The sequence below is a fragment of the Balaenoptera acutorostrata genome, chromosome 10 (assembly GCF_949987535.1).
Source record: "Balaenoptera acutorostrata chromosome 10, mBalAcu1.1, whole genome shotgun sequence".
NCBI lineage: Eukaryota > Metazoa > Chordata > Mammalia > Artiodactyla > Balaenopteridae > Balaenoptera > Balaenoptera acutorostrata.
In genome coordinates this window covers 51,990,654-52,014,016 of record NC_080073.1, presented here as the reverse complement: position 1 = coordinate 52,014,016, position 23,363 = coordinate 51,990,654, and the positions used below count along the sequence as shown (strand labels likewise).

At 39.0% G+C, this 23,363-nt stretch overlaps 1 long non-coding RNA gene across 1 annotated transcript in view; it reads right to left on the bottom strand.

The window, feature by feature from the left end:
• Window positions 1-364: 364 nt before the first annotated feature.
• LOC130709023 (uncharacterized) overlaps window positions 365-23,363 on the bottom strand; it is a 41,770-nt gene continuing 18,771 nt past the window's right edge. The window contains exon 2 of the long non-coding RNA XR_009009437.1: window positions 365-1,076. This is a non-coding gene — a long non-coding RNA (uncharacterized LOC130709023). The remainder of the gene's footprint in view (window positions 1,077-23,363) is intronic.

The window sequence follows — 23,363 nt, the reverse complement described above, 5'->3', positions numbered from 1 at the left end:
AGAAAACTCAAGTTCTGATATTACTAGCTGTGTAAACTTAAGTTATCTGTTAACTTCTCTGAGCTCCAGTGTTTCCGTCGAAATAAAGGAAATTAGGGGGAATTCCCTGGTGGCCCAGTGGTTAGGACTCGGCGCTTTCATTGCCATGGCTCGGGTTCAATCCCTGGTCAAGGAACTAAGATCCCGCAAGCCACGTGCTGCAGTCATAAATAAATAAATAAAGGAAATCAGTAATGACTGTAGGCAGAGAGGCTCCTACGTAAGTCTCACATATGTCTTGTTGGGTATGCCAAGAAAGCAAGGCCCTGTTACCAACCAGGGTTCTTGGCCTTCCTTAATCAACAGAAATTGATAAGAGGCCATACAAGAAATCAGGCAAGGCTTTATTGGGGCCCCTGCTGCAGCAGGAGGGAGCAAAAACAAGTAACAGGTGCCCTTGCTCGCTCCCCCAGGGGGGCGAGCAGGTTCCTTATATGGGGTGAGGGTAGGGGTATGTCGTGGGTTGGGCTGGAGGGTTGGCTTAGGTGGTCTGCCCACCCCTTTGGTGGTGTTGTGTGCAGGGGGCATGTGCAGTACCCTGCTTTCTCTCCCGACACACTGTTTTTGCTCCTGGCTCTTCAGAAGTAGCAGTTGGGTTTTTTGGTCTTTTTGTATCTTATTGTCTGTAATTTGCCCCAGTTGCACATGGGCACAGTTATTTTTAGTCCCTCACAGTTTCTCTGTATTTTGTTGCTCAAGGAGACATTTGTCCAGGTGCAAGCACTGCAGTAAGGGGTCCCAGGTCCCAGGTCCCAGGTACCAGCTTGTCTCGTGGCCTCTCTTTACCTGGTATGTTTTCAGTGAGCAACCTTGAGGGATGAAATAATGTCTCCCTCCAAGACAAAAAACAGGTTTACTTAGTGCTTGCTCTAAAATGGAGGATTCTCCAGCTTCTGTTTCTCTCCTGTAACACAACCCTAGGAAATTTGGGAGGCAAAGGGGAACCATTGCACACATGAAGCTTACACTGCGTATTTTGCCATGAGTAGAAAAGGCCTTTCTCTCTGATCCAGAAGTCTTGGGTCTTCTGTTAGCATCTATGAAACAGCAAAAGGCCAAGTTATTAGCTTGTAAGTAAGGTAAAATCAAATGCCATAACCCACCACAAAGACTTTTTTTTCATTTTTTGGTAAAAATCAAATGAAATCCATTGAGAAGTGGATACGAAAAGATATGAGAAAGAATATATATATATGTATAACTGAATCACTTTGCTGTATGGCAAAAATTAACACAACATTGTAAATCAACTATACTTCAGTAAAATTTTTTAAAAAAAAGATTCCATCAATGTAGTAAATATTTGAAATACAATATTAGGTGGCATACAATTAACCCCTAGACAAATGAAACACAAGTATTAAGGAAGTCCAGCTAAAAAGATCAGACAAAACTTCACAGGTTGCTCTGGAAAGTAATGATGAAATAGACCTACCTGTCCCAGCAATATTTGTTGTAAAATTATTTTTATGAGTAAATATTTTCTCATAAATTTCCAATATAAGAAAGTCAAAACTGGATTCCCAATGAGCAGAATGCTTTGTTGAAGAAAGGGGCTAAGAGTTAAAATGGGGATCAGTTTCAAGATGAATTGAGAGTTACAGAGTTTCCATCACCCTGCCTATTAGGAAGGCTCTACCCAACTGTACCACCAATGGCTTCAATTCTCCTAACTTCCCACTATGACCCTGGAGTACAGAAGCATTTATTTATGTAATACTTTATGTAATACTTTATGTAATACACCCAGCCAGTATTTTCAAAAATAAATTTCCCACCTTATAAGACTGTTTTTAATTTTTTTTGTGACAAAAAAAAAGAAAAAAGATCTACTAACTCCCATAAAATCAATTCCTGCTCAGTTGCTTCTGACTGGATATTTTGTTACAAGTGGCACTTTTTCATTTCATTTAGCAGTGAGCTTTCTAAGAAAAAAAGCACCAAAAAGTTTGTATTCTGAAACTCTGGTTTCTGCCTGATTGTGTTTACTAGTTATTAATTACTGAGTAACAAATTACCTCAATTTAATGGTTGAAAACAACAATATATATTCATATCTCACAGATTCTGGTGGCCAGGAATTTGAGAGCAGCTTAGCTGGATGTCTTTGCTCAGGCTCTTTCAGGAAGCTGCATTTAAGACGTCAGCCAGGGCTGCTGTCATCTGAAGGCTTGACAGGGTTGGAGGATCTCCCTTCGAGGTGGCTCATGCCCATAGTTGTGGTCAGGAGGCCTCAGCTCCTCACCGCATTAATTTCTCCATAGGGCTGCTTGATTGTCTTCATGACATGGCAGCAGACTTTTTCCAAAGTCAGAGATCCAAGACCACGGAGAAAGTGACAATGTCTTTTATGGCCTCATCTCAGAAGTCACACGCCATCATTTCTCCAAGAGTCCTATTATTTACAGAGATGTGGGAGGGGACAATACTAGGGCATGAAAACTGAAGGCAAGAATGGGGATTATTCTGGAAGCTGATACCACACTATCTTTAACTGTAACACTTTTAAAATATTGATAATTGTATTTTCAAATGGGAACAGGAATCAATAGTGAAAAGGAGCAAGTTTTAATAGTAAGTTTGAAAAAAAAAATAGTAAGTTTGAAACAGTGAGAACAGGAGAAATTCAGAAAAACCTGAAATTATTCAAGTTACTGACAGCTCACAACTACCCAAATTTCCCTGTGCTTATTTTGACAGTGATGTATTCCAATCATCATTTTAACAAGCCAAAGTCCATCTAAAATGTAGACAGATATAATCAGATGTTTAATACAAATTTCTATTATTGTGGATGCGTGAATGAGACTAAAGGTTTGTATCTGGTTTTTGAGAAAACTGAGTAATAATTTCTTGGAACCATTATATTTGAAGTGACATTTAAAAATCAAATTTGCAAACTTTTTTTAACCATAAAGAAAGAATCCCTGACTACAGCATTACAATAAAATTCACACATCAATTAAAAATTTCATAAAGCTCCCAGACTGACTTTTTAATTACCTTGGAAACTGATGTTTATTTTAAAAATATGAAAAATTGGTGACATGCTACATGGTAGATATTTCCAAATCTGTTTAGGTCAAAAGAGGTTGCCAATCTGGAAAATGTGTTCTTATAAAAATAGCACAGTTAATAAACACACCTGAGTATGATTTTTTTAAAAGTCATATGTAATCCAGTTCTTTTCCTTATAGTTGAATGAATGCACGGTTGTTATTGATTAGGAAATTGTTTATTATATTTGTAATGGTGATGTCTGTGAAGATGTGTGTTGGTAAAATAACTGATGAAAATATTTTCAACCAAATACCACACAGCATTTTCTGGAAATAAAAGTATGGGAATATGCAGAGATGAAGCCAAATATATTATGGATGGAACTCCAGAAGTGGTAACCCACATCAAGTCTCCTGCTACAAGAACACGTTTTTGCAAATAATCTGTTTTTGTAATTTTTCAAGGGCTAGTAAAGAAGTAAATGTTGCTTTAAAAAAATTAGTGGTTTGATCATTTCTTCTTTTGAATAAAATTTATAATGAACATGTTGATTTTGAAAGCTTTCTTTACTATGCAGATGCACACTGGCTTAGTCAGGAGTAGCAGCTGGTCAAAGTTTTCTAACTTAATATTGAATTGTTATTTTTGTTTATAAAAAAAGAAAGAAAGAAAATGCCATGACAAAGAATAAAACTTGGATTAAATGAATGAATCCTTTATAAGTGCACCTTATCAATAAAAGTGGCTCACAAAGATGAATAATTTGCATTTTAAAAGCTAAACTCTCAGGGGTTTCCCTGGTGGCGCAGTGGTTGAGAATCTGCCTGCCAATGCAGGGGACACAGGTTCGAGCCCTGGTCTGGGAAGATCCCACATGCCGCGGAGCAACTAAGCCCGTGTGCCACAACTACTGAGGCTGCGCGTCTGGAGCCTGTGCTCCGCAACAAGAGAGGCCACGATAGTGATAGGCCCGCGCACCACAATGAAGAGTGGCCCCCGCTTGCCGCAGCTAGAGGAAGCCCTCGCACAGAAACGAAGACCCAACACAGCCATAAAAAATAAATAAATAAAAAAGCTAAACTCTCAAATGACAATTACGAAGTAAAGCTAATATTTTCACTACATGTGACAAGACTACTGGAGCAAAAATAAAGTCTGAGTTAGGAGAGTTCATGGTGGAACTATGAGTTGTTTGAGACTTCTGGTTCATTTACATTAGATTTTTTATATTTATTTATTTATTTACTTGCTTTTAATTTTTTTTTTTTTTTTGCCATGCCCCACTGGCGTGTGGGATCTTGGTTCCCCGACCAGGGATCGAACCCGCACCCCTTCCAGTGGAAGCGCGAAGTCTTAACCACTGGACCGCCAGGGAAGTCCCTACGTTAGAATTTAAAGATTGGCAGTGAACTAAAAATCATCAGTCAGCTTTCTTCAGTGACTGAAAAAAAGTCTTTTGACAAGTAAATATCTTAAGACAGCGGTCCCCAGCCTTTTTGGCACCAGGGACCAGTTTGGTGGAAGACAATCTTTCCATGGACGAGGCGGCGGTGGTTGGGGGAGGAGTGTCCAGGCGGTAATGCAAGCGATGGGGAGCCGCAGATGAAGCCTCGCTCTTGCCTGCCGCTCACCTGCTGTGCCGCCCAGCTTCTAACAGGTCGCAGACTGCACCTGTCCGCAGCCCGGGGGTTGGGGACCCCTGTCTTAAGAGAATAAGGGAGCTGGAATGATCAGAAATGAGTTCCATCTGCCCATACACCAAAGCAATTCAACCCTGTGGTGCACTGTGGTAGGTAGCTATATATTTGTTCTGCCTAACAACCTTTCCCATCCACCTTTGGGTTGCAACCACCTTTCTTTTGGGTGATGGGGAAGAGGGACCAACTGTTTTTGTTTGCCCTGACTCAGTTTTAGCACTTACAGTTCTGTGTATGGGAAACTTTATAGTGCTGGGAAAACAGGAAGCATTGGTGTATGAGATGTGGAGTGGTGACAGGCTCCTTTCTTCCCAGATGTAGGTGTGGCACTTGATCAAGGTGTGATCACTTACTGCATCCTACCCACGTGGTCACAGTGATTGAATGAGAGATGGATTTGAGCAAAGCTGGTCCGTCTCTGCTAGAGGTAACAGGGAAAATGAACACTTTTCAATTTGTACAATTCACCATGACCACCATTTTGATTGCCATGTGGAAAGATCCTTCCCTAGAAGTGGAGAGCGTGATCATTTGACCCCTGGAAACAGCCACAGATGAAGCCAGCTGCAACCCTGGACTTTAAACTTACTAAACTATAAATTCCCTTCTTGGCTTCAGCTGCTTTGAGTTGATTTTCTTTTTTTTTTTTTTTTCAGTTTTTCTCTCCTTTTTTTTTTTTTTAAACATCTTTACTGGAGTATAATTGCTTTACAATGTTGTGTTAGTTTCTGCTGTATAACAAAGTGAATCAGCTATACGTATACATATATCCCCATGTCTCCTCCCTCTTCTGTCTCCCTCCCACCCTCCCTATCCCACCCTTCTAGGTGGTCACAAAGCACCAAGCTAATCTCCCTGTGCTATGCAACTGCTTCCCACTAGCTATCTCTTTTACATTTGGTAGTGTATATATGTCAGTGCTACTCTCTCACTTCGTCCCACTTACCCTTCCCCCTCTCCATATCCTCAAGTCCTCTGTCTGTGTCTTTATTCCTGTCCTGCCCCTAGGTTCATCAGAACCATTTTTTTTTAAGATTTCATATATATGTGTTAGCATACGGTATTTGTTTTTCTCTTTCTGACTTAACTTCACTCTGTATAACAGACTCTAGGCCCATCCACCTCACTACAAATAACTCAATTTCGTTTCTTTTTATGGCTGAGTAATATTCCATTGTATATATGTGCCACATCTTCTTCATTCATCTGTCGATGGACACTTAGGTTGCGTCCATGTCCTGGCTATTGTAAATAGTGCTGCAATGAACATTGTGGTACATGACTCTTTTTGAATTATGGTTTTCTCAGGGTATATGCCCAGTAGTGAGATTGCTGGGTCATATGGTAGTTCTATTTTTAGTTTTTTAAGGAACCTCCATACTGTTCTCCATTGTGGCTGTATCAATTTACTTTCCCACAAATAGTGAAAGAGGGTTCCCTTTTCTCCACACCCTCTCCAGCATTTATTGTTTGTAGAATTTTTATGATGGCCATTCTGACTGGTGTGAGGTGATACCTCATTGTAGATTTGATTTGCATTTCTCTAATGATTAGTGATGTTGAGCATCTTTTCATGTGTTTGTTGGCAATCTGTATCTCTTCTTCAGAGAAATTTCTATTTAGGTCTTCTGCCCATTTTTGGATTGGGTTTTTTTTTTTTTTTGATATTGAGCTGCATGAGCTGCTTGTATATTTTGGAAATTAATCCTCTGTCAGTTGCTTCGTTTGCAAATATTTCCTCCCATTAGGAGGGTTGTCTTTTTGTCTTGTTTATGGTTTCCTTTGCTGTGCAAAAGCTTTGAAGTTTCATTTGGTCCGATTTGTTTATTTTTGTTTTTATTTCCATTTCTCTAGGAGGTGGGTCAAAACGGATCTTGCTGTGATGCAAGTCATACAGTGTTCTGCCAATGTTTTCCTCTAAGATTTTTATAGTGTCTGGCCTTACATTTAGGTCTTTAATCCATTTTGAGTTTATTTTTGTGTATGGTGTTAGGGAGTGTTCTAATTTCATTCGTTTATATGTAGCTGTCCAGTTTTCCCAGCACCACATATTGAAGAGACTGTCTTTTCTCCATTGTATACTCTTGCCTCCTTTATCAAAGATAAGGTGACCATATCACCTTATCTTTGCATGTATGGGTTTATCTCTGGACTTTCTATCCTGTTCCATTGATCTACAGTTCTCTTTTTGTGCCAATACCATACTGTCTTGATTACTGTAGCTTTGTAGTATAGTCTGAAGTCAAGCAGCCTGATTCCTCCAGCTCCACTGTTCTTTCTCAAGATTGCTTTGACTATTCGGGGTCTTTTGTGTTTCCATACAAATTGTGAAATTTTTTGTTCTAGTTCTGTGAAAAATGCCATTGGTAGTTTGATACGGATTGCATTGAATCTGTAGGCTGCTTTGGGTAGTATAGTCATTTTCACAGTGTTGATTCTTCCAATCCATGAACATGGTATATCTCTCCATCTATTTGTATCATCTTTAATTTCTTTCTTCAGTGTCTTATAGTTTTCTGCATACAGGTCTTTTGTCCCCTTAGGTAGGTCTATTCCTAGGTATTTTATTATTTTTGTTACAGTGGTAAATGGGAGGGTTTCCTTAATTTCCCTTTCACATTTTTCATCATTAGTGTATAGGAGTGCAAGAGATTTCTGTGCATTAATTTTGTATCCTGCTACTCTACCAAATTCATTGATTAGCTCTAGTAGTTTTCTGGTAGCATCTTTAGGATTCTCTATGCATAGTACCATGTCATCTGCAAACAGTGACAGTTTTACTTCTTTTCCGATTTGGATTCCTTTCATTTCTTTTTCTTCTCTGATTGCTGTGGCTAAAACTTCCAAAACTATGTTGAATAATAGTGGTGAGAGTGGGCAACCTTGCCTTGTTCCTGATCTCAGAGGAAATGGTTTCAGTTTTCCACCATTGAGAACGATGTTGGCTGTGGGTTTGTCATATGTGGCCTTTATCATGTTGAGGTAGGTTCCCTCTATGCCTACTTTCTGGAGAGTTTTTATCATAAATGGGTGTTGAATTTTGTCAAAAGCTTTTTCTCCATCTATTGAGATGATCATATGGTTTTTCTCCTTCAATTTGTTAATATGGTGTATCACATTGATTGATTTGTGTATATTGAAGAATCCTTGTATTCCTGGGATAAACCCCCCTTGATCATGGTGTATGATCCTTTTAATGTGCTGTTGGATTCTGTGTGCTAGTATTTTGTTGAGGATTTTTGCATCTTGTTCATCAGTGATATTGGCCTATAGTTTTCTTTTTTTGTGACATCTTTCTCTGTTTTGGTATCAAGGTGATGGTGGCCTCATAGAATGAGTTTGGGAGTGTTCCTCCCTCTGCTATATTTTGGAAGAGTTTGAGGATAGGTGTTAACTCTTCTCTAAATGTTTGATAGAGTTCGCCTGTGAAGCCATCTGGTCTTGAGCTTTTGTTTGTTGGAAGATTTCTAATCACAGTTTCAATTTCAGTGCTTGAGATTGGTCTGTTTATATTTTCTATTTTTTCCTGGTTCAGTCTCTGAAGGTTGTGCTTTTCTAAGAATTTGTCCATTTCTTCCAGGTTGTCCCTCTTATTGGCATATAGCTGCTTGTAGTAATTTCTCATGATCCTTTGTATTTTTGCAGTGTCAGTTGTTACTTCCCCTTTTTTATTTCTAATTCTGTCAATTTGAGTCTTCTCCCTTTTTTTCTTGATAAGTCTGGCTAATGGTTTATCAATTTTATCTTCTCAAAGAAACAGCTTTTAGTTTTATTGATCTTTGCTATTGTTTTCTTTGTTTCTATTTCATTTATTTTTGCTCTGATCTTTATGATTTCTTTCCTTCTGCTAACTTTGGGTTTTGTTTGTTTTTCTTTCTCTAGTTCCTTTAGGTGTAAGGTTAGATTGGTTTTTTTGAGATTTTTATTGTTCCTTGAGGTAGGCTTGTATTGCTATAAACTTCCCTCTTAGAACTGCTTTTGCTGCATCCCATAGGTTTTGGGTCATTGTGTTTTCATTGTCATTTGTTTCTAGGTATTTTTTAATTTCCTCTTTGATTTCTTCAGTGATCTCTTGGTTATTTAGTAGCATATTGTTTCGCCTCCATGTGTTTGTATTTTTTACAGTTTTTCCTCTGTAATTGATATCTAGTCTCATAGCAGAAAAGGGTACAATTTTTGATGAATTGCTGGACTTGGTCTGATGCTGTAGGGAGCTCTGGAGCATAAATTATACCTTGAGTTCCTGCAGTCTTGAGGCTAGGGAGCTGGGCTTGGTTCACTAGTCAGTGGTTGGCTACCAGCCACCTTGGGGAATGGGCACTCCCAGGCATCTCTAACCTTCCAATTGGAGGTGGCTCCACTAGCACAGGGGCAATCCTTTGAAGAAGGTTGCTGGTGTAACCTGAGGAGATTCTGAGGGGTTCTGAGCAGGGTAGCTATGTGTTCCCCAAACCTGGGAACAAACACAGTCTTTTAGGGCATCTTTGATTCACTTTGAACAAGATGTTCCTGTTAATCTTTGTTTTTTTTAGTTTGTTGATTTTTTTCTTTTCTGATCCCTTTGCTAATCTATATCCTACCTCCTTGTGTTTGTTTATACAAAACAATAAAAAAAATTTTTTTAATATTCTTAAACAAAACCAAATACCAGATAGTCTAAAGATTTATATCTAAAAAAGGAAACTATAAACGTCCTGGATGAAGGCTCAGAGCTGCTTTGGGAAGCAGGGGCTTGAGAAGGTCGCATTGCTCTACAGAGGAAATGGAAAGAATTTGTTTTTTATGTTTTCTTTTTTCTTCTGAGAGGGCAAACGCAGAGGAGAGAGGAGTGAGCACAGAAACAACACATGTAGCCAAAAGACTCCTGAGAACCAGAGTGTCTGACGTTTGATTTTTAAGATGCTTGCGTGGCTCCCTAAACAGTCATTGTAGACAGCTACATACTCTGAACCTTGGGAAAATAGGAGCTGCTTTTGGTACAAAAACTAAGGAATGGATTGAAAAGTAGAGATGAAGGAACAGCCCCAAGTTGCACAATGGAGAACAAGCGTTCAGGGGCGGTAGCTAGCACCAGCTCGGCTGTGAGACGGGAACTCCGCAGGGATTTCACAGCGGCCTTGACAGAGGCACTGGGTTTCGTTTTCCCCAAGGCATGGAATATGACCAAGCCAATCTTCTCTAGATCCTTCTGATAACTGAACTGCACTGAGGAAGCTAAAAGCACTTCAAAGTACATTTATGAGGTGGTTTTATAAAATAATATACAATCATAATATGGGAGAAGTAAGTTGGGTGAAAGCACAAAATAAAAAATTGGGTGAAAGCACAAAGGCAGAACCAGAACCCAAGAAGTTCCCAGTCCAGGCTTCTGTTATATATTTTTCTTCCCAGCAGCAGTTTGCAATGGCATGAGCAGAGTTACTGACTGCACCTGGTGCTTCTCTGAAAACCTTAACAGTGAAACAGGGAGTCTCAAAAATGGGTTCCTTTAAATCCCCTCTGTGTCATACCTGCCTGAAAAGCAGGAGACTTGGGGAATAAGAGAAATATATAGTCACCATAACAAATTTCATGTTTTGTCCAAAGCAGTAAAATGAGTGTGTACCCTACCAGGGGGCTATGGTGACAACCAGCTCTTAAGAGTGAATAGCTATGCAGCGGTAGGTTGGGGCTGGGGGCGGGGGCATTGATGTATGAAGTGATCCCTGCAAGGGTGATGAGAGAGTTGGAAAATGAGACGTGGAAGGAAAGAAAGCCCAGAAAGGGGACATTAATGAGTAAGTTACTACAGGGAGTAACCAGAGCTCAGTTCCTCTGGGGACTGTGCAGAATACTTAGAATTGTCTCACAGAGAGAAAAGGAAGTTGGGGTATTTATTGATCAATTCCTGAACCTCTTTGGTTGAAGGTTGTTCTTGGGGTCTTAACTCCACAGCATGCCCTCATTGCCAGGGAAAACCATCAGGGAGAGAAATTCAGGACCTAAACTTATAGAACTGTCTGTAAGCAGGGACAGTGAGAGTTTTGAATGTCCTTTCCCTGGCTTATTTATTAGTTATGTGACTTTTATTATCTGTGCTTCAATTTATTCACCTATAGAAGCGTGGTGATAATAATCGAAACTTATAGTGTTTTCATGAGAATTAAATGACATAAGACTTGTATGTAAAACGCTTAGAAAATTCCCAGGAGCCAATTTAATAATACGATTATCATGTTAACTCTGCCATGTTCGTTAACTAATTTGTTAAATGAATTATAGCTACCTCTCATTCTTTGGAAAGATGATAATTTATTTGGCATTAGTTGTCTTTTTTTTTTAAAGCAATCTAATGGTTTTTTTCTTAACAGATTCTCAGCTTCATTCAATTCTGAATTTTATAATGTTCATAATGAATAGTTATAAAGGTTGTTATCCATGAAGCAGATGACATACAAAGGAATTTCTATACAGCTTGAGCTGCAGATCAGGTTTTATATACAGTCAGGTTTTTATTTTTATGTTTTGGTTTATTTTCTGATGTTATCTCTGCTAAAGGAAATGACCAAAACTCTGCTCCAGATCACCAGGACTGGCACCATGTTTCGGGTATCACTGTCAGCTACTGCTAGATATTATGATCAAGGGTGAACCCTGAAATTGGAGCAATTTCTAACTGATACCATTTCCAGCCTTCCGCAAAGTCAATGAACATATACCCAAAACTGGAAAGGAAGATATTTCAACTTGGAAAACAGAAAAAAATGGATTCCTAGGACTTCCCTGGTGGTCCAGTGGCTAAGACTCTACGCTCCCAGCGCAGGGGGCCCGGGTTCGATCCCTGTTCAGAGAACTAGATCCCACATGCAGCAACTAAAGATCCTGCAAGCGACAATGAAGATCCCCCATATGGCAACTAAGACCCGGCGCAGCCAAATAAATAAATATTAAAAAAAAAAAAAAGAAGAAGAAAGAAAAAGATGGATTCCTGGGAATTCCCTGGCGGTCCAGTGGTTAGGACTCGAAGCTTTCACAGCCAGGGCCCAGGTTTTATCCCTGGTCACGGGGAATTAAGATCCTGCAAGACAAAAAAAGAAAAGGATTCCTAATCTACTTTTTGGTTGCTTTTTGCCTTGGATTTCTTCATGTTCAGGTACAATGTTTAGATGTGGTTTATAAATGTGCCCCATGATATGCCATCTATTTATATGTCTGTGATGCGCACAGAAAGTCATCCATTGCTGAGAAAGGACTGAATGCTCAGAGATTGATCTCAGTTTGATCTTCCTGAGAAATTGCATCCTCAATATTAAAGATTGTAATACATTGGCTGTGTGAAAGCCTAGTGAAGAGAGTAAATGTATCCCTGAGGTGAGCCACTCGAGCAAGCCACTTGAAAGTTGGCATTAAAAATGGCATACAGAGGGCTTCCCTGGTGGCGCAGTGGTTGAGAGTCTGCCTGCCAATGTATGGGACACGGGTTCGAGCCCTGGTCTGGGAAGATCCCACATGCCGCGGAGCAACTAGGCCCGTGAGCCACAATTACTGAGCCTGCGCGTCTGGAGCCTGTGCTCCGCAACAAGAGAGGCCGCGATAGTGAGAGGCCCGCGCACCGCGATGAGGAGTGGCCCCCGCTTGCCGCAACTAGAGAAAGCCCTCGCACAGAAACGAAGACCCAACACAGCCATAAATAAATAAATAAATAAATAAATAAATAAATAAATAAATAAATAGAAAAAGAAAATTCTTAAAAAAAAAAAAAAAATGGCATACAGAAATGTGTTCAGGTGATCCTTCATTAAAAAGACCAATGTGAACACTTCTCCCCTCAACAGTAAAGATGCTTCAGTAGGGAAACTCAGTTATATTTGCTGCTTTTTTTTCCTCTTATTTTTTGGCAGCGCCACGCAACTTAAAGGATCTTGGTTCCCCGACCAGGGATCGAACCCGGGGCCCCTGGCAGTGAGAGTACTGAGTCCTAACCACTGGACAACTAGGAAATTCCCTTTTTTTTCCTTTTAAATGAACAATTTGTAGAGCAGTTTTAGATTCACAGCAAAATTGAGTAGAAGGTATAGAGATTTCCCATATACACCTGGCCTCCACATACACACAGGCTTGCCTACTATCAACATCCCCCACCAGAGCTGTACATTTGTTACCATCCATGATCTACATTGACACCTCATTATCACCGTAGTTTATGCTGGGGTTTACTCTTGGTGCTGAACATTCTGTGGGTTTGGACAAATGTATAATGATATGTATCCACCATTATAGTATGGTACAGAAGCTTCACTGCCCTAAAAATCCTGTGTGCTCTATCATCCCTCCCTTGCCTCAACCCCTGGCAACCACTGATCTTTTTACTGTCTCCATTGTTTTTGGGAATCATACAGTATGTAGCCTTTTCAAACTGGCTTCTTTCTTGTGGTAATACGCATTTAAGTTTCCTCCATGTCTTTTCATGGCTTTATAGCTCATTTCTTTTTAGTGTTGAACACTGCCCATTGTCCAGATGTACCATAGTTTATTATTCATTCACCTACTGAAAGACATCTTGGTTGTTTCCAAGTTTGGACAATTATGAATAAAGCTGCTATAAAGATCTGTGTGCAGGTTTTTGTGTAGACATAAGTTTTCAGTTCATTTGGGTAAATACCAAGTAGTACAATGGCTGGATCATATGGTAAGGATGTATTCAGTTTCAAAAGAAACCGTCAGACTGTCTTCCAAAGGGTCTGTACCATTTTGCATTCCCATTAGCAATGAATGATAATTCCTGTTGCTCCACATCCTCGCTAACATTTGGTGTTGTCAGTGTTTTGGGTTTTAGGTGTGTAGTGTTATCTCACAGTTGTTTTAATTTGCATTTCCCTAATGACATACAATGTGGAGCATCTTTTTATACCTTTATTTGCCATCTCTGAGGTATCTGGTGAGCTTTCTATTCAAATCTTTTGCTCATTTTAAAATCAGGTTGTTTTCTTATTGTTGAGTTTTAAGAATTTGTATATTTTGGATAACAGTCCTTTATCAGACATGTGTTTTGCAAGTATTTTCTCCCAGTCTGTGGCTTGTCTTCTTATTCTCTTGACAGTTTCTTCCACAGAGCAGAAGTTTTTCATTTTAATGAGGCCCAATTTATCAATTATTTCTTTCATAGATTGTGCCTTTGGTGTTGCTTCTAAAAATGTTATCACCATGCTCAAGGTCATCCAGATTTTCTCCTTGGTTACCTTCTAGGAGTTTTATAGTTTTACATTTATTTCTATGATCCATTTTGATTTATTTTTTTGTGATGGTCCTAAGTTCTGTGCCTGGATTTTTTTTTTTTTTTTTTGCATATGGACACCCAGTTGCTTGTCATCATTTGTTGAAAAAGATTATCTTTTCTCCATTGTATTGTCTTTGCTCTTTTGTCAAAGATCAGCTGACTATATTTATGTGGGTATATTTCTGGGCTCTCTATTCCATTCCATTGATCTATTGATCCACTGATCTATTCTTTCATAGTGTCAGTCCTCTGACTTTGTTCTTTTCCTTTAATATTTTGTTGGCCATTTTGAGTCTTTTGCTTCTCCATATAAACTTTATTTTTTTTAACATCTTTATTGGAGTATAATTGCTTTACAATGGTGTGTTAGTTTCTGCTGTATAACAAAATGAATCAGCTATACATATACATATATCTCCATATCACCTCCTTCTTGCGTCTCCCTCCCACCCTCCCTATCTCACCCCTCTAGGTGGACACAAAGAACCGAGCTGATCTCTCTGTGCTACGCGGCTGCTTCCTGGTAGCTATCTATTTTACATTTGTTAGTGTATATATGTCTATGCCACTCTCTCACTTCGTCCCAGCTTACTCTCCCCCGTCCCATGTCCTCAAGTCCATTCTCTACGTCTGCGATTTTATTCCTGTCCTGCCCCTAAGTTCTTCAGAACCTTTTTTTTTTTTTAGATTCCATGTATATGCGTTAGCATACAGTATTTCTTTTTCTCTTTCTGACTTACTTCACTCTGTATGACAGTCTCTAGGTCCATCCACCTCACTACAAATAACTCAATTTCATTTCTTTTTATGGCTGAGTGATATTCTATTGTATATATGTGCCGCATCTTCTTTATCCATTCATCTGTTGATGGACACTTAGGTTGCTTCCATGTCCTGGCTATTGTAAATAGAGCTGCAATGAACATTGTGGTACATGACTCTTTTTGAATTACGGTTTTCTCAGGGTATATGCCCTACAGTGGGATTGCTGTGTCGTATGGCAGTTCTATTTTTAGTTTTTTGAGGAACCTCCATACTGTTCTCCATAGTGGCTGTATCTATTTACATTCCCACCAACAGTGCCAGAGGGTTCCCTTTTCTCCACACCCTCTCCAGCATTTATTATTTGTAGAATTTTTATGATGGCCATTCTGACTGGTGTGAGGTGATACCTCATGGTAGTTTTGATTTGCATTTCTCTAATGATTAGTGATGTTGAGCATCCTTTCATGTGTTTGTTGGCAGTCTGTATATCTTCTTTGGAGAAATGTCTGTTTAGGTCTTCTGTCCGTTTTTGGATTGGGTTGTTTGTTTTTTTGATATTGAGCTGCATGAGCTGCTTGTATATTTTGGAGATTAATCCTTTGTCAGTTGCTTCATTTGCAAATATTTTCTCCCATTCTGAAGGTTGTCTTCATATGAACTTTAGAATCAGTTTGTTGATATCTACAATATAATTTGCTGGGATTTTTATTGAGATTGTGTTGAATCTACAGATTAAGTTGGGCTGAACTAACGTCTTGACAATATTGAATCTTCCTATTGATGAACATGGAATATCTCTACATTTGTTTAGTTCTTTTTTGGATTCTTTTATCAGAGTTTTGTAGTTTTCCTCATATAGATCTTGTTGCTGATCTTTTTAAAGCATGTATATGAAAACATATACATACTAGCTGCAATTTTATCATATTTAAATTTTTTCCAGCTATTCCTTTATTTTTATGACTATATTTATATTATACGGTAAAACACAACCAAGCTATTGGCCAATTTCAGAAAGTTTCCAATAAACATCAATTAAGTGGTGAAAAATAGCTGCAAATGATAACAACTACTGATCAATCAGTATTGGAAGAATCATGGAAGAAAGAGTTCTTTGGATATTGTTCATCCCCAATAAGAATATAGCTCAATGACCAGCACAAATTATACTAACATTGATACTTAAAGCTAGTCACAATTTTGAATCTCTTTTGTGAAGCTAGCATATTAGGTAAAATAATTTTTTTAAGTGTCAAGGTCAAGAAGCACAAAAATACAAAGAAGCGTTGTTGAACTGTTCCGAATTAAAGGAGACTAAAGAGACATGACAATTAAATGCAATGCATGATCCTGGATTGGACCCTGGATTGTGGGAAAAACAGCTATAAAGGTCAATATTGGGACAATGCATGAATTTTAATATGGATTAGATGATAGTATTGCATCAATGTTTCACTTCCTGATTTTGATCATTGTACTGTGCCTCTATAGGAGGATGTCCTAGTACTTTGGAAATAGACACTGAAATATTTAGAAGCGGAGGGCATAATGTTTTCAATTTTCTTTCCTTTTTTTAAAACTATAGTCACCATGCTGTACATGTATATGTATAAAAATGTACACATACATTTTTATATAGAGGGAGATAATGAGAAAGTTAATACAGGAAAGTGTAAACAAACTGGGTAAAGAATATATGAACAATCTTTGTACTCATCTTGAAACTTTTCTGTAAGTTAGAAATCATAACAAAATTAAAAGTCACCAAACCAAGAAAAAGCTTTAAGTCCAAAAAGTTTAAAAATCATGTATTTGACATATTTTCCTGACTTCATTCTAATAATTCAGACTTTTTTCAGCCCATTCAATAGACTATTTGGCCTAAGGATGTAAACATAAGGGAAAAACAGTTTAAAATACTACATAATGTTCTCTTAATACATGGCTGCTAGATAGAAAATATAAAACTGAAGAGAAAGAAAGACTTCATCTTAGATTCTTATAATCTTTTGTTTCACTATTCGTGAAGTTAACTCTGTTGGAAAGATGATAGTGTATGTAAATAGATTTTTTTCTTCAATGAAAGAGACCTGGGAGAAGATGATATGTCTCTGTCTTCATGAGAAATGAGAAGTGTTTAGAGGTAAAGGGGCGTATCATCAGCAACTTACTCTCAAATGGTTCAGAAAATGACAAATGAAAGAGAGGGAGGCTAATAAAGTAAAAGTGGCTTAAGGTTAACAAATGGTAGATTGAGATGAAGAGTGTATGGGAGTTCTTTGTATCACTTTCTCACTCTCTCTCTCTTTTTTTTTTTTTGGCTGCAACTTTTCTGTAAGTTTGAAATTATTATGAAATACAAGATTACAGAAAAAGTCCCCGAACATGTATTATGAATTATCAGATGGTCCTCCTCACAGCCCTTCCTCTGTAGTGCCAGAACAAATTCCAGATCACACGATCTGCTTTCTGAGGCAGCTGTCCACATGGGCATATGTCTGGATCCACCCCAGTTGGCAATGCATATTTCTGCAGCCTGCGTCTCAAGCCCTCTGACTACCTGCCAGTGAGCCTGACTCAGGCTAGGACATCACTACCCTGAGAAACTCGGTTGGGACTGGTCAGACTGGCTAGGGTCTTCTGGCCGTATATACTGTTAGGCAGGCGAGTAGCACCAACAGGTCCATTAAAAAATATATGCGGTTTAGTTGAAGCTCTGAAAACAAAACAAAACAAAACCTAGTTTGCTTCAAAAACAGGAGACTAGACTGAGGTTTTCTGTTTGCTGGTAGATCCTGAGCAGCTGAGCCCGCTGATTCTTGCAACGGATGCCTGCAGCCTGGCTGGCAAGGAGCACTGTGGCCTCTTCCCCAAACCCCGGTCTCTGTGATTACAGTTTTTATTTTCATGATTTCCTTCGGTATAAAATCAAGGTCAGGGAGCACATTCTTCCCCACAAAGACAGTGATTAAAGCAGTGTGTGGACTGACATTCAGTCTGACCTTTTTATTTGCATGTCCTTTCTTGCTTCCTATACAGCTGGTATGTCACCCTTACTGATATGAAAGAACATTTTCCAGACTCTCAATATTATTATCAATATTAGGTAACATTAATTAGAAGGGGAATTTATTTTATTGGATTTAGGATATTTAGTATATCACAAATGGGATAGCTAAGAAGTATGTAACTTGTAGTTAACAGAGGATTTGAAAGGAAGACATACATTCATACGGTGATGTATGCTTAGTGAACATTTTTTTGTGAATAATTTAGTGAAAAAAATAATGCATTGAATCTGTAGAATTAGATAAATATGTTTTGATCAGCATGATACTTAAGGGCACAGGCACTGATAATGAGGAAGAGGCAGTTGAGTTTCTGCACTCTTTCAGTCAAAAAGTGAAGTGAGACAAGAGCTGAGATTGTACCAAGGGGAATGGAGGTCTTGACTGAGAACAGATTGCATAACCTTATGAGTGCACAGGAAGCACCTCTGCCTATGCTAATTACATTATAACGAGCAAAACCAAGTGAAAATAACATAAGTTGTATACAAGAGCCAATGGGACACTTGTAAGGACTATTGGGCATAACATTTAGAAGGAGTTTCAGGAAAAGATAAAGCAATTAAATCACCTGGGGGAAAGGCATAGATTTTATTTAATTTATTTTTTTAACTGTATTTCATCAGTCTTATCTAAGTCATATAGAGAAAAGAAATTCTTTCCAGTAAGCCTGTTTTCCAGAATGCAAAAGCATGTGTGTGTGTCGGGCGGCATGGGTGCGGGTGGGAGTGATTTTCCTAACTCTCCCTGTTTCCCAGGAGCTCAGGTAAAGTTAAAAATTGGCGGTGTCTTTGGGGCAATTTCATCCACTCTGTGAGCCCCCTTTACTTTATCCTCAAAATGAGACCTTGGAGACTTTTAGGCGAGGAATTCTAATGACCCTAGGACACTCAGGAGCACAGAAATAGCTCAGAAGCTCCAGTTCTGGGAGCAGGTAAGAAACCGGAGAGCAGGGCAAGGAGCTGGGAAATCAACAAAGGGAGTGGAGTTACTATTAAAGTCTCCTGAGTACTCCTTACTACTAAAGTACGAATTGCAGAGCCTTTTAGAGACACTTGGCTTCCTGGGGAATCAGAAAGGCCCTCGTTTTCAGGGAGAACTACGGTTCCTCTGTGGGCATAGATTTTAGGTAAAAGGGATACACTGTACCTGTGAGTTCCTAGCACATTATTGACCAGGGGATTTTTGCAGAAACTAATGCCTGTGGCCGGCGATTTGTTATGTAAGTGAATATTGAAACACCCACGTTTGAGTAAATATCAACAACTTTTTTTGCACTTAATGTGTTTATTTGAAACTTTGCACATGTCTTACTAAAGCATTCTAATATTTCGTTAGAGTGTGATAGGCAGTATAGCAGGCACCTCTAGGCAGGGGAACAGAACATCTATTACAAATATACTGTGTTTCACTTCGCTTTCCCCTGGAAGAGCAGACTCTACACTTTCTGGCAGCATTTTTTTTTTTAGTCCTGTGGGTATTATTTCCTCCAGAATATGTTCTTTTATTTTACCTGAGAGTCGACAAGGTGGATCTTTGCTGGGGGCTCTTTTAGAAATGCCACAAAAAGGACCAGGTGTGGGACTACCACTGCATTCACCAGAATGGTCAGTTACCCATTCTCTAGCTACTGCCAACAAAAATTGTTTGTAAGTCATTTTATTCTGTGCATTAAGGCTACAATAAATTTTAAACGCATTGAATAAATTGCAATAGAAGCCCACTTTCTTACACCATTTTCGAATTTTCCGGAGGATATTGAAGTTTGCCAGATATTGATCGGATCAACCAACTTCTTTCATATATTTATTATACTCTAATATACAAGTGGTCTTAGTTATCTGATGGCCAGTCCTCCTGTCTTCCTTTCCTGTAGATGCTATGGAGGCGTCATGAGTAGTTGTCACCGTGTGGACTAGCCTCTTGTCTTTCCATATAAGAAGAATCACTTCTCCCTTCCGTAAGAATGTCATTTCTGAGACTTCCCTGGTGGCACAGTGGTTAAGAATCTGCCTGCCAATGCACGGGACACAGGTTCGAGCCCTGGCCTGGGAAGATCCCACATGCCGCGGAGCAACTAAGCCCGTGAGCCACAACTACTGAGCCTGTGCTCTAGAGCCCGTGAGCCACAACTACTGAGCCTGCGTGCTGCAACTCCTGAAGCCCGTGTGCCTAGAGCCTGTGCATCAAGAGAAGCCACCACAATGAGAAGCCCGCGCACCACAACGAAAAGTAGCCCCCACTCGTTGCAACTAGAGAAAGCCCACGTACAGCAATGAAGACCCAACGCAGCCAAAAAAAAAAAAAAAAAAAAACCAGAATGTCATTTCTCCCCTCTGTAGATTTTTAGATTTCTCCTTTAATTGGTAGACCATGATTCTCTTTTCTAGTCCCACAAACTCTGGTTTTATTTTTCAACAGTGTTTCAGATGTGGACACACTGTTGTAATAGTTGTCTTGGTAAATATGGTGCCATGAACCAAGAAAAGGTTGTAGGACTGATGATATTGTTTCTTGCATTTTCTTTCCTTCACCCATGTAAATCTCAAGGTTGCATATATATCCAGTTTCACTTTTGCTAACCATCCTGACCCAAATTCCATATTTTGTAAGTTTTCTGGGATTATAGGTTTTGAATCTGAGTCATCCTCTCCACTTTATCATTGCCTCTTCAAGTGATAGCTCTTGTTTGAGTATACAGATCGATTGAAATTTTGGTAGAAAATAATCCAAAAGAGGTTAAACTTTTAAAATTCTGTCTGCAGGAAGTGGAGTTTCCGAGTTATCGTTAAAGTGAAGAAATGTCATTACTTGTTCGAAACCTCTTCTCGTCATAATCTGCGGAAAGATAGGTGTTTCAAGTAAGGGATCAGTCAACCAATATTCTTTCCAGTGTGACTTTCTTATTTGTCTCATCAAAATTATTAATCCATTGGTTATAAAATTCCACACGACTTGGGTGTACAAATATTCAACATTCTCCACTGAATTTAACCTCATCTCAAGCCATTAAGAAAAATTCTCCTAAAAAAAATTATTAATCCAAGAAACTTCATGTCACTATTGGTTACATCAGTCCATTTTAAAGCCTTATCTTACTTTTTATATGATTTTTCATTCTGTTGGTGATACAAGTTTGTTTGAGAAGCAACCAACTCGAAAAAGTCGTTACCAAAAATTAATTCTGTTATTTCACTAACACTTTGCGGGTTATTACATTCAATAGTTACACCTGACACACCTGTAAAGTCTTCTAATTTTCGTGAAATGTCTTCAATCCATTCTTCTGTAGAAGCAAAGGAGCATTCTCCAGCACCGTGAGTTTCATTTTCAGTTTCCATATCAGAATCAATCACTAAGGTTTTTTGTCTTTTTGCTTGGTCTAATATTCACAACGTCCGAATCAGAACTATATTCTGAAGAACTATCATCTTCTGAGACACTAGTATATATGTCGCTCTGACAGTCAGAGAAAGTATCTGCATAAAATTCACCAAAAAATTCTTCACTCAAAATTTCGCGGTGGGCTTCCCTGGTGGCGCAGTGGTTGAGAATCTGCCTGCCAATGCAGGGGACACGGGTTCGAGCCCTGGTCTGGGAAGATCCCACATGCCGCGAAGCGACTGGGCCCGTGAGCCACAATTACTGAGCCTGCGCGTCTGGAGCCTGTGCTCCGCAACAAGAGAGGCCGCGATAGTGAGAGGTCCACTCACCGAGATGAAGAATGGCCCCCACTTGCCGCAACTGGAGAAAGCCCTCACACAGAAACGAAGACCCAACACAGCCATAAATAAATAAATAAATAAATAAATAAATAAATAAAATATTAAAAAAAAATTTCGCGGTGCTTCATTTTTGAAAATTTTACAGTAATAAACTTGCGTTTACAATATACACAAGGTTGGAACAAAAACCTAACAGACCAAAATGTGAATGGTAATGACAATCATAAGTTGTCTAATGAACGCTTGATCAATGTTAAGCTCTAACAACTTCGCAGGGTGATGTTAATTATATCACTCTCTAAAAATGTATTGATACATCTCTGGTCAATAACGTGCGGGTAACAAAAGCCATATTAATTACGTCTCCGGTCAGTAATGTGCTAGGTATCCGGCCACTGCACATACCTATCATTTCTCCCACTGGCATAGCTACAACCTGTGAAAATCAACCAAGGATCTCTGGATCCACATGGCCTCGCCTGTCTTGCTTCCCAGTGCTACTGCATGGAAAACACCTGGAAATGGAGACACCAAGCTCTCTCTTCTCACAGCTTTTAAGGATTGTTTTTGTTATGCACGTGAGAGGAGCCAGCCACTCCTCCCTGCTCCAGAGGAGGATGGAGATGAAGGTGAGATGCGTCAAACTTAAAACACAAAATGTTCTCCTGGAATGTGGGTTTGAGATGATAAACAGAACAAGAAGTCATTGAGCACTTTTCCCTTATATATGTCAAGAGCTGACTCCTGCTCTGCATAAATAGTTTTGACCAAATAAAGAGCTAAATATCTGTGAGAACGCATACATTATGGCCATTTATTTTCTATGTACCACAGTGTCATTTAATAAATAAATGTTGCCAATAGTTCATTTTGCTAGCTCTCCAAGCCTAATGTTTGTCATTTGTTGGGTGGCTAGCCAAGATTTTTGATGATAATTTAATTTACTCCTATTTTGTTACTCAGAATGAAACTTTGAATGATGTTTTTCTAGTTTTGGTCTCTTCCCCTGTGTTTGTAACAAGATCTATTAGCTACATTGTTCTGAAATTAGATAGCCGTGGTGACACCTCTGCAAATATACCCCAAACCACTGAATTGTACACTTTAAGTGGGTGCCTTTTATGGTATGTAAATTATATCTCAATAAAACTGTTGTTTCCAAAAAAAGTGCCAACTTTTTGTTTAATATTGCAGTTAAAGAACAGGGAGAGACTTGCTTATGAAACATAGCTCACGTGGGTAAAGGAATTATTATCCCTGCCAATCTTTACTGCCCTGAAGACAGGTTTTATACGGGGTTGGAGAAACCATCTTCTTTGAAGCAGGTGTCTTACGGAGAAGGAAATCTCCCTTTCCCAAAAAAGGTGGGGGATCAGATCTTGCTTGGACATCTCACAAGCAGAAGACTGAGACTATTTAAGAAAAGGACTGAAACCAATGCGGTAGTGCCTGAATGTTGTACATTATGGTTTTTTTTATAGAGCAGTAGTTCCCAAACTTCACAGCACATTGGAATCACCCAGGGAGTTTTAACAATATGCATGTCTGGGTCTCACTTCAAGAGATTCTGATTTACTTGGCCTGAGGTATGGCTGGGTTTGGAATTTTAAAAGCTTCACTAGTGATTCTAATGTGCAGACAAGGTTGAGACGCACTACCGTGGAGAAAAAGGAGTGGCAGAATATCTGACTAGTTTATTAGTCCCTTGGTGCTCTGAAATTTCCACTTACTGCTCACTTTTAAAAGCTTAAATTTATGCCTAGCCCAGATGAGTGATGTTCGCAAGGGCCTAGAACAGCTAAGTTATTCTTAG